Source organism: Pipistrellus hanaki (genome assembly GCF_964339955.1).
Source record: "Pipistrellus hanaki genome assembly, chromosome: 6".
Taxonomy (NCBI): domain Eukaryota; kingdom Metazoa; phylum Chordata; class Mammalia; order Chiroptera; family Vespertilionidae; genus Pipistrellus; species Pipistrellus hanaki.
Window position 1 is genome coordinate 39,815,047 of NC_140508.1, and position 10,458 is coordinate 39,825,504.

Below are 10,458 nucleotides of genomic sequence, written 5' to 3' on the forward strand. Positions count from 1 at the left end.
TGTCTCATGTCAACCATGACAGCCTGGTGCCTTACACACAATATTAGGCCCATATCCAATATTGTATTAAAGATGAAAAATTTTGCTGAAACTATCCTTCTCTCCATGAATATATAGTTGTGAATTGTGTGTTGTAACTAAGAGCTTGTTCTCTGGAGTCAAGACAGCTGAATTTAAAAACTTTTCCTAAAAATTAATACGCAGGAGTCCCTAGAAAAAGTGCTTGAGTTCTTCAGGCCTTAGTGTCCTAAACTGTAAATGCTGACATTAATCCTGGCCACCTCTATGCCATTTGTGAAGTGATAAGCCATTAGGAAGATCCCTCTTAATCCCAAAGGCAGAGGTGTTGACTTGTGGGACCTGAAGCCCAGAGTTCACTCCCCTCCCTTCCAGATCCTAACTTCATAATCAGCCTTGCAATCACTCCCCTTTCCTTCTGGAGAAGCGTTAAGTAAAGGGTTCTCGCTTGTCTTCTAGAAGTCCTTCTGTTCTCTTGATCCTGAGCATCTGATCTGGACAGAAGAAAAGCCTTGGGAAGAGTCGAAATATCCCAAGAGTTTGAGATCGACATACCAGTCACCTCGTTTTAAATACTGATTGTTACTTTCTAGGGTCAGAACAAAGGCCTGGCCATGGAGGTTTATTTATTCCAAAACTCCATTGGCTTTGCCAAAGCCCATTTGCGTCTACTACTGCCCTTTGCAGAGACTCCTTGTTTTATGCAGAAGGAAATGCAAACGCTTACCTGGAATTGACCACACTTCATAATCTAGTGCCACACAGCCGCATTTCTCTGACCAGGAATTGAACCATGACCTGCTGGTGCACAGGTCAATACTCAACCACCGAACCATGCTGACTGGGCTCCCTTTTTTTCTTATAGCCCATCCCCACCCACCGCCCCAGGCCTCACCATCCTATTGTCTGTGTCCATGGGTTATACATATATGCATACAAATTCTTTGGTTGATCTCTTCCCACCCTCACCCCTCACCTACGCCTTCCCTCAGAGATTCAGCAGTCTATGTCCAAAGACATGCTTCTATGTCTCTGGATCTATTGTGTTCATCAGTTTATTTTCTTCTTTAGATTCCACATATGAGTGAAATCATGTGATACTTGTCTTTCTCTGTCTGGCTTATTTTGCTTAGGATAATACTTTCCAGGTCCCTCCAAGCTGTCTCACAGGGTAAGAATTCCTTCTTTTTTACTGCTGCATAGTATTCCATGGTATACATGTACCACAGCTTTTTTAATCTACTCATCTATGGATGGGCACTTGGGCTGTTTTCAGATCTTAGCTGTTGTAAATTGTGATGCTCTGAACATAGGGGTGCATGCATTCTTTCTGATTGGTGTTTCTGGATTCTTAAGATGTATTCCTAATGGGATCACTGGGTAAAATGGCAGTTCTATATTTAACTTTTTGAGGAAACTCCATACTGCTTTCCATAATGGCTTCATCAGTCAGCATTCCCACCAGCAGTGTACTAGGGTTTCCTTTCCTCCACTATTTCGCCAACACTTGTCATTTGTCGATTTGGAGAAGTGTCTATTTGCCCATTTTTTAAATTGGAATGTTTATCTTCCTTTTGTTAAGTTTCGTGAGTTCCATATATATATTGGATATTAACCCTTTATCAGATGTATCATTGCCAAATATGTTCTCCCATCCAATAGGACTTTGGATCTTTCAACCATCTTCACCCATTTCTCAACAAGTTCTAAATCCTTTATGCTATGTTTTCTTCTCTCAGATAAAGCTCATTTGTCTTGAATCTCACTATAAGCAGCAAGAGGAAACCAGGCAGCACCTTCAACACTTTGCCTGTAAATCTCCTCAGCTAAATCTCCAGCTTCATTCTTAGCAAGTTCTGCTTGTCACACAACTGAAGGGCACACATCTACCAAGCTTCCAGCCGCTATATAACAAGGCCTTCCCTCCCATTTTCAATTACTTGCCCCTCGTTGCTTTTTAAGCCCTCACCAGAAGCACCTTTCACATTCATATTTCTACCAACATTCTGCGAATGACTGTTTATTTCTCTACCACATTTCTAAAAAAAAAAAAAAAAAAAAAAAAAAAAAAGTTGCCACCTCATAAAATTTTTGAGAAAATTGCATTGGGCAATTGCATGCTAAGAGATTAGCATATATGCAGTATGTCTGAACCACTGCTCTTATTAATAAAAATGCACTTTTAAATTTCTATAAGTGATTGTGATTCTCAGCAGAGCCTCACAGATATAGTTTAATCTGCTGTCCTGGAACTTGGGACCACACCACTGTTGCCTAGATTTGCAATATAGTCAGAGGCCACGGGATAGCACTTGCTGTGTTTACCATCTACCTTTGTGGTTCGGAGCTACTGTCGGGTCACCCAGATCTGAACTACACTCAACCACATGTGAAGAAACTCAGAACGAAGAAATACCTGCTGCCTTCTTGAAAGTGTGGCTCATTCGCTCTTGGCTAGGGAAGGAACAGATTCCCTCAGCTACGCTGTCAGCTGGATGTCAACCCCATGTCAGGCGATGCCCCTCACCCAGAAACGATGGGCACCTTCAAACACAGGTGCAGAAAATCACTCAGTCTCAACGGCCTGATGTGATGTGCTTGCATCTGCCCTCTTCCAGGCGCCCCTTCCAGGGGGTGGGGGCAGGTCTCCCTCGGAACCGTTTGAAGATTGTCTCAGACTCACTCTCCTTTTGAATACCTTGTTATCACCACAGAGGATCCTGGGGTGTAAATGATTTCCAGCCGCCTTTGCAGAAAATGGCAGTCTGCCCTGTGAGCTGTTGGTGGAATTACTGTATCTTGTTAGTGGGGGTTGAGTTCACCAATACTTAAAAGCAACAAAGGCTAAAAGTTCCCAGATTTGTCAATTTGCTTCCTTTGAAGGCAGGTATGAGAATTTTCTCACTTTTCCTTTTGTGTCTTGAGCTGCTTCTTTTTTTTTTTTTTTTCCTCTCCTTCTTTCTCTACTTTCTTTTTTAAACAATCAAGAACACAAGTGATTGTCACCTTGGTGTCTGAACACAGAGCTCTAGAAGGCTCTATTCTGGGAAACATGTAGGCTGAGGGAGCATTCCTGAAATGGAATCAGCAAAACCTGTGCACCCCCAGGTGTGAAGTGGTGATTGCAGGTGCAAATCGGTGCTGGACGGGCGGGCGACTGAATGTATTAAGCAAGCGCATCCCTACACCTTGGTGCTGCAGAAACTCACCCTCCCCCCCTGAATTCATCTGCTTTTCTCCAGCCTGGGAGGTGCATAATAAAAAGCTCTTTATATCCCACCAGGCTCCTCCGTCTGACAGGGATTTTGCCTTCAGCTAGTCTGTGTAACTGATAGGTAGGTGTGTGTGTGTGTGTGTTTGTGTGTGTGCACGCACACACGTAATCGGAGTGGCAAAGATGAGAGGTGGTGCATATGGCATCAATGCTTTAATTTGTGTCTTTCAACGTTAAGTATTGCTTGTTTGAAAATTTTGTCAAAATGCAGGAGTCTGAATGATTTCCAGAACTCGGGTCCACAGGGAATAAGAAAGTGAACGTCTAGGGTGTGGAAAGGTCCCCAGTCAGCTCTAGAGAGCTTGCCCTCCATCCCCTGCCTGAGCCCATGAAGGCTCACTCGGCATTTCTGTCTCCTCTTCATTCACTCGCCGAGCTTCTTTTTCCTGCTCTGCTTCCTCACCTCTCCCACCCCAAACCCAAAAAGCCAATCCAAAATAGATTAGCCCACTTGGCTAAGATGGAAGATGATCAAAAGAAACAGAAGGAAAAAAAAAATCAAGCCAGCAAGCAGAGACAGTAAGAAGCGATCAGGTTGGTGGGAGGGGTGAGGGGGGCATTAAGGGCAACCAGGCAGGCAGGCAAGCAGGTGAGCCAGCAGTCCAGTATTGTGAGAGGGATATCCGACTGCCAGTTTAGGCCCAAGGATCATCCCCTGAGGGGTCCTGGATTGGAGAGGGTGCAGACTGGGCTGAGGGGATCCCTCCACTGTGCATGAATTTCATGCACCAGGCCTCTAATTTATAAACAAAGATGCTCATTAAAACATCATTTAGAATATTGTAAAACTAGAAATAACCTATAACAGTACCACATTGATAATTGAGAAAAATCTAGGAGATTCATATTTGAAATATTTTATAGCCTTTAAGTTTTATTTTTGAAGAACAATGACTTGGTAAAAATGAATCAAATAAGAAAAGCAAGACTCAAAGATTTAAGCACACCATAGTCCAAGTTTTGGTTTTAAACATATATTTGAAGAAAAAGCTATAACATACCAAAATTATAGTACTTATCTGCAATTATGACAGATCTTTTCCTTCCTTTTTTCCTTTCTTCTTTCCTTCCTTCTTGTCTTCCTTCCTTCCTTCCTTCCTTCCTTCCTTCCTTCCTTCCTTCCTTCTCTTTCTTTTCTGTGTGTTTTCTACAATGGGCATAAATGCCTTTTGTAACATGGGGAATTCCCATGTTATGTTAACTGAACTGCATCACATTATCTCACTTCTTTAATAGCTAATCAAATGAACAAAAGTATTTTAGAAAAACAAATGTCTATCAATACAACCAAGCAAGGAAAGAAGTAACCTAAAATCTTACATGTCACAAAGTAATGGCCTAAGAAAGAACAGAATATTTACTGTTCTGTATTGAGAGCAGAATTAAAGGAAGTTTGGTTCCTAATGTCATCCCAATACTCCCTCCTCAAAGTCTTATTATTTGAGGTTGAAAATTCTTGCTAATAGTCTCCCTGATTAAAAAAAAGAACAAAAAAGAGAAGGATGTTGAATTATACTATAGTCTTCCTCCATTTTTGACTGGCTAGGGAAGGAAGGAACTAGAAAAAGAACAGGAAAAAGCAGGGCTATCTCTGCCCAGCATGTGTGGCTCAGTGGTTGAGCATCAACCTATGAACCAGGAGGTCACAGTTCGATTCTCAGGCAGGACACATGCCTGGGTTGTGGGCTTGATCCACAGTGCGGGGAGTACAGGAGGCAGTGATCGATGATTCTTTCTCATCATCAATGTTTCTATCTCTCTTCCTCTCCCTTCCTCTCTGAAATCAATAAAAATGTGTGGTTTGTTGTTGTTGTTATTGTGTGTGTGTGTGTGTGTGTGTGTGTGTGTGTGTGTGTGTGTTTGTGTTTAAAGCAGGGCTATCTCTCATCACAGGATATAAAATCTCCTGGGACTCATGTTGAACTGCGAAAGGACTTTTTCCCTGAGAATATTCTCCCAGTTGAGTGGGAGCAACCCCAAGATTAGGTGAATGAACCTCTGTATGAGATGTTAAAGTTTGTCTCAGAGGAGAGAGCAAATCCAGGTATTCTAAAAAAAGATTTTTTTTTTTTTTTGGCCTTACACTGCCATTGGCCCAAGCTACACAAAAGTAGAAGAAAAGAATACCCAGCCCTCATCCTGAACCTCAGAAGAAAGGAGAAATGAGAGAGGGAAGAAACTGAGTGAAGAAGTCACACCATAAAAGTACAAGTGGAAGCTTGAGAGAAAGATTCTTAATCATGAAAAATATAAAGAAGTACATGTCAATTATGTCACAATATCCAGCATAAAGATTACAAAAAGGCCACAGGATCTGAAGAACATCATAATAGATACAAGAAATAAGAAACAAGAAGAATACTATCTCCGAAACCGGTTTGGCTCAGTGGATAGAGCGTCCGCCTGCGGACTGAAAGGTCCCAGGTTCGATTCCGGTCAAGGGCATGTACCTTGGTTGCGGGCACGTCCCCAGTGCGGGGTGTGCAAGAGGCAGCTGATGATTCTCTCTCATCGATGTTTCTGACTCTCTATCCCTCTCTCTTCCTCTCTGTGGAAAATCAATAAAATATATTAAAAAATAATAATAAAATAAAATAAAAAGAATAAAAAGAAAAAAAAAGAAACAAGAAGAATATCATCAGAAAAATCCACCAATAACATAAAGGACAGGTGCAGATCATCACAGGGAAAGCAGACTAAGAAAAACTGGGAAGATGAAACATATTGGGTTACAAAATTAAAGATGGACATGTATAAAAATAATTAGTGTGAAATAAGCCAGACAGAGAAACACAAATACCATATGATTTCACTTACATGTGGAATCTTAAAAACAAAATAAATGAGCAAACAAAGCAGAAACAAACTTATAGATACAGAGAACAGACTGATGGTTGCCAGATGGAAGGGGTGTTGGAGACTGGATGAAAAAAGGTGAAGGGATTAAAAAGGCCAAACTGGCAGTTATGAAATAGTCACAGGATGTAGAGTAAAGCTTAGGGAATATAGTCAATAATATTGAAATAACTATGTATGGTGCCACGTGGGTACAAGACTTATTGGGGGGATCACTTTGTAAGTTGTTATGAATGTATAACCACTATGCTGGACACCTGAAACTTATATTAGCTTCTTATGTTTTTTATTATATTATATTGAAAAACATAAAAATATTTTAAGTAAAATTTAAAAAAAAATGTTATCTCTAAATCATGAAAACCAAGAAATAGAAGATGCACTAGTAAATATAATGTAAGAAAAGTAATTCAACAAAAAGCAAAGTGGGCACATCATGTTACAAGAAAATCTGATAAACAACGTTCATCACTATGATATATCCTAAAATAAAGAATAAATAACGATATTGTTAGTCACGCAAATAAGAAAAGCCAATGATATACAAGAGGACACTATCAGGCGGACTTGACCCTCCTGCAGCTAACACCAGAAGACAATGATGCCAAGGTCTTAGGGCAAGACTGACCCAAAACACCAAACCAGCTAAGAGTCATTAAGATGAAAAGGAAACCAGAAAAGCTTTCAAAAATTGAATAACTGTTGAGCCCTCCTCAAAAAGGAATCCACTTCAGTGCATTTATCTTTCATAAAACTTTATTAAAATTCACTGCACCTCAATAGCAGTGAGGAGACCCTGAAAGCCCAATCATGGTTTCTCCTTACCCTCCTCTGCTAGAACTAATAATGGGTCCGTGGAAATATGGCTGAACAGTGGCCTGTGGCAGGCAAAGTACCAGGTAAGCCTAGAAATCTCAAGTTAGAAATCAAGGAAGATCTCAAAGTCTAAGAAGGCAGTCCAAATGGCCCGGGCACCAGGTTGAAGAAGTTCTCATTAGTCAAATGTGGAAGAGTTTGAGCATCGAACAAAAACTGTGGTAAAGAGTTATAATACTTTGAATAGGGAAGTAATTCATGGGTAGATATTGATACTGAAAACAGGGGATTGAAATGCTGTCTATAAATATAACATCATCACTGTAATAATTTACTCTGCAAGGATCCTCAGTGGATGCTGAAAACATCAGATAAAAAGTTGTGGGAGAAATGGTTACATACATAATCTCAAAATATCACCCCTGGGTTCTCTTAATGAAAAAGGGAAAGGGATACCTTTACAATGGAGTAATCTGGTCAGTACCACCATAAGAAAGTATCCAAATTTAGCATCACTGGTAATGGAACTAACAGGAATTATGTGCCTTCTTAAGGAAGTGATGGGAAATAGAAATCACCCACGTAGTCTAGTCCTCCTGTCCAAAACATTTGACCTGTATGTAATCTTTTGAATCTAGTGATATCCTACAAAATTATCAGAATATTTAAAAATATCAATTTTATGAAGACTAAAGGAGTTTAAAGAAACATGGCAACTAAAGGTAATGTGCAATTTTAGATTGGGTAAAAAACCACATAAAGAAAAAAGTATTGAAAAAATTTGGTAAGTTGGATGATGGACTATATATGAAGTAACATTATTGCACTAAGATTAAATTTCATAGTTTGATTATGAGCATTTGTAGATTAAAAAGATCAGAGGGAAGTTTTAGAAACATTCCTTGGTATAGGTACAAATCTTGGATTAGCAAATCAGAAGGAAGAAGACATAGAAATATTTATTAAGTGTGTGTCGTGAATGACATTCCATAGGGTGTCTGATTCTTTGGGTAGATACCAACAAAATAAAGGAAAGCATCTGCTCTTGATAAACTAACCAAAAAATGAAGTGGCAAGTCAAATGATAATGTATAAGGACATAAGAAGATACTCAAACATCATCAATAGTCATTTATAACACACTTCTTGCTAACTTTTTAAAAATATAAACTTAAAAACAATTAAAAGTATAAACCATGGGTAGTGCCCATGAACTTTGAAGTCCAGTTGGCAAGACATAACTTATACACATGAAACAATTCAAAGACAATGCAAGATACCATATTCTCAAATGCCAAATACTGTGGTTTGAACTAAAAATGTAATAGGAATTTTTGGAAGGAAGAGAGCCATGTCTGATGAAGTGACTGGGAACTGAGGTTTGTGGAATTAAAACAAGTACAGAACTTGGGTCTTAGTGCAAAAGCTGCCCACATGTGTACCGAGGAAATTCACTAATGGGGAATGTGTGATTAAAGCCAGGTTTCATTCATCAGAAGAGCTTTCCTGGGGGGAGAATTTTGAGGAACAGTTGAAAGAGAGATGCAAATTATAGGAGTTACAGGAATATATGTAAGAGAGAAAGTGACCTTAGAGATCATCGTTTCAGCCTCATATGTTTATGAGGTAAGAATACTGCGCTCAGAGCAAGGCCGTAGTTTGTCAGAGAGAAGGGAAAAGTGGTCAATGGCCAGAGACTGAATGGGAACCCAGCAACCTGTCAAGCTTTGGCAAACCATTCAGCATTTCTAAACATTTGTGAGTGGGGGATACATTTCACCAGGATAAGTGTGTCCAATCCCCTTTGTTTGAATCTGGGCTCTTTAGTGACTCACTTGACCAACCGAAGGCCATGGAAATGACCCTGTGAGACTTCTGTACCAAGGTCACTGAGACACTTGTCCCAGGAGCCCTGAGCTGCCAGGTGAAGGCTGCCATGCTGTGTGCAGCTCAAGCTCTTCTGAGAAGTTCTAGAGAACAAGGAATAACACAGGGAAACAGAGAACAGTCAAAGGGCACCATGGGGCTGACACATGAGAGAGGAAGCCATTCTGAAAGTGGCTCCCCGCCCTCCCCACCTCCCCCAAGCTGCTCCAAATGATGCCACATAGGTTAGAGATGAATCACCAGCCCAAATCTGTCTTGAATTCTTGACCTACACCTCTGAGTAAAATGAAATGCTTATTTTAAACCACTGAGCTATGAAGTAGTTTACAGTAAAGTAATAGATAACCTTCAAACTAGCTTCTCGTGTCTCCCACAACTCTACATCTCTCTGCTTTTAGGAAATTCCACAGGAGAAACTTGACAAATGCTTGGTTACAGAAGTAAGCAAGTGGAAGGTAGTCAGTGGGTTGGAATAGAGTAATAGTTTGTGGGAGAAATAATAGGAGGTATCTGGAACATAAGGGTGCCAAAAATTAAGGTTCTTATGTCACAGTCTGAGGATATGGAACCTTATTTCTGTTGGATAAAAATAGCCCTGCTTCCCTGCCAGCCATGTAGTTGTTTGGCAGTCTTCTCTTTGACTCTAATTGTCCTTTCCTGTCAGATCTGAATTGCAATATTGGCTCTTCCCACCTCAAGGAATGGTTATGATAGCAAAATATGGCCATCCCCAAATATCTTCAATAACTTCTAGCTCTTCACTAACAGACACACTTACGACTGTACTTTAGGCCCTTTGTGGGTGAGCAAGGCCATGTGATTGGATAGTTGAGTCGTGAGCAGATGTAACACATGTCACTTTCAAGCCATGACATTGAACTGCCAGGTCTAGACCTTCAGAGCCCCCTTCCCCTCTGGCACATGACCAACAACCATCAGAGTCCGGCTTCATCTTTCAAGGTTCCTGAGTAAATCTGGAGACTAAGGCTCCCTGCTGGACATATAAAAAGAAAGAGAGATAGACTCTTGTTCATTGAAGAAACAGAGATTTCTGAAATTTCTAGTTACTGAGCCATAATGTAGCCTTTTCTGACTGATACCTCAAAAAAAAAAAAAAAAAATGGAAAGTGCTATTGGAAATAGGAAGTGATACAAGAGTGTGAGATATGGTCAGTGCAGGCATAGGCTTCGACAGGCTTCTGAGTAGGGAAGCAGCCTAAGTATTTCATCCAGTTGTTGTCTATGGCAAGTTTTTATTGCTCCACCTTAATCGACAAGTAATCCAGGTCCCCAAATTTTTCTAGGTATCCTATATAATAAAGAGGGAATATGCTAATTGATCATCACACCTCACAAAGATGGCGGTGCCCACAGCCAATAAGGAGAGAATATGCTAACTAACTGACATGCCCTCAAAGATGGCGGCACCCACAGCCACAAGATGGCAGTGCCCAGGTCCCTCAGCCCTGCTGGGTGTGGGGGCAAGCATGTGGTGTAGCCTGGCCCGCTCCCACGTGGGTCCAGCCACTCCATGCACCTGCTTCCAGAGTCCCCCAGTCCTCTCAGTCCCCAGCCACCCAGGGCCAGCCCGAGGGATGACCAAATGA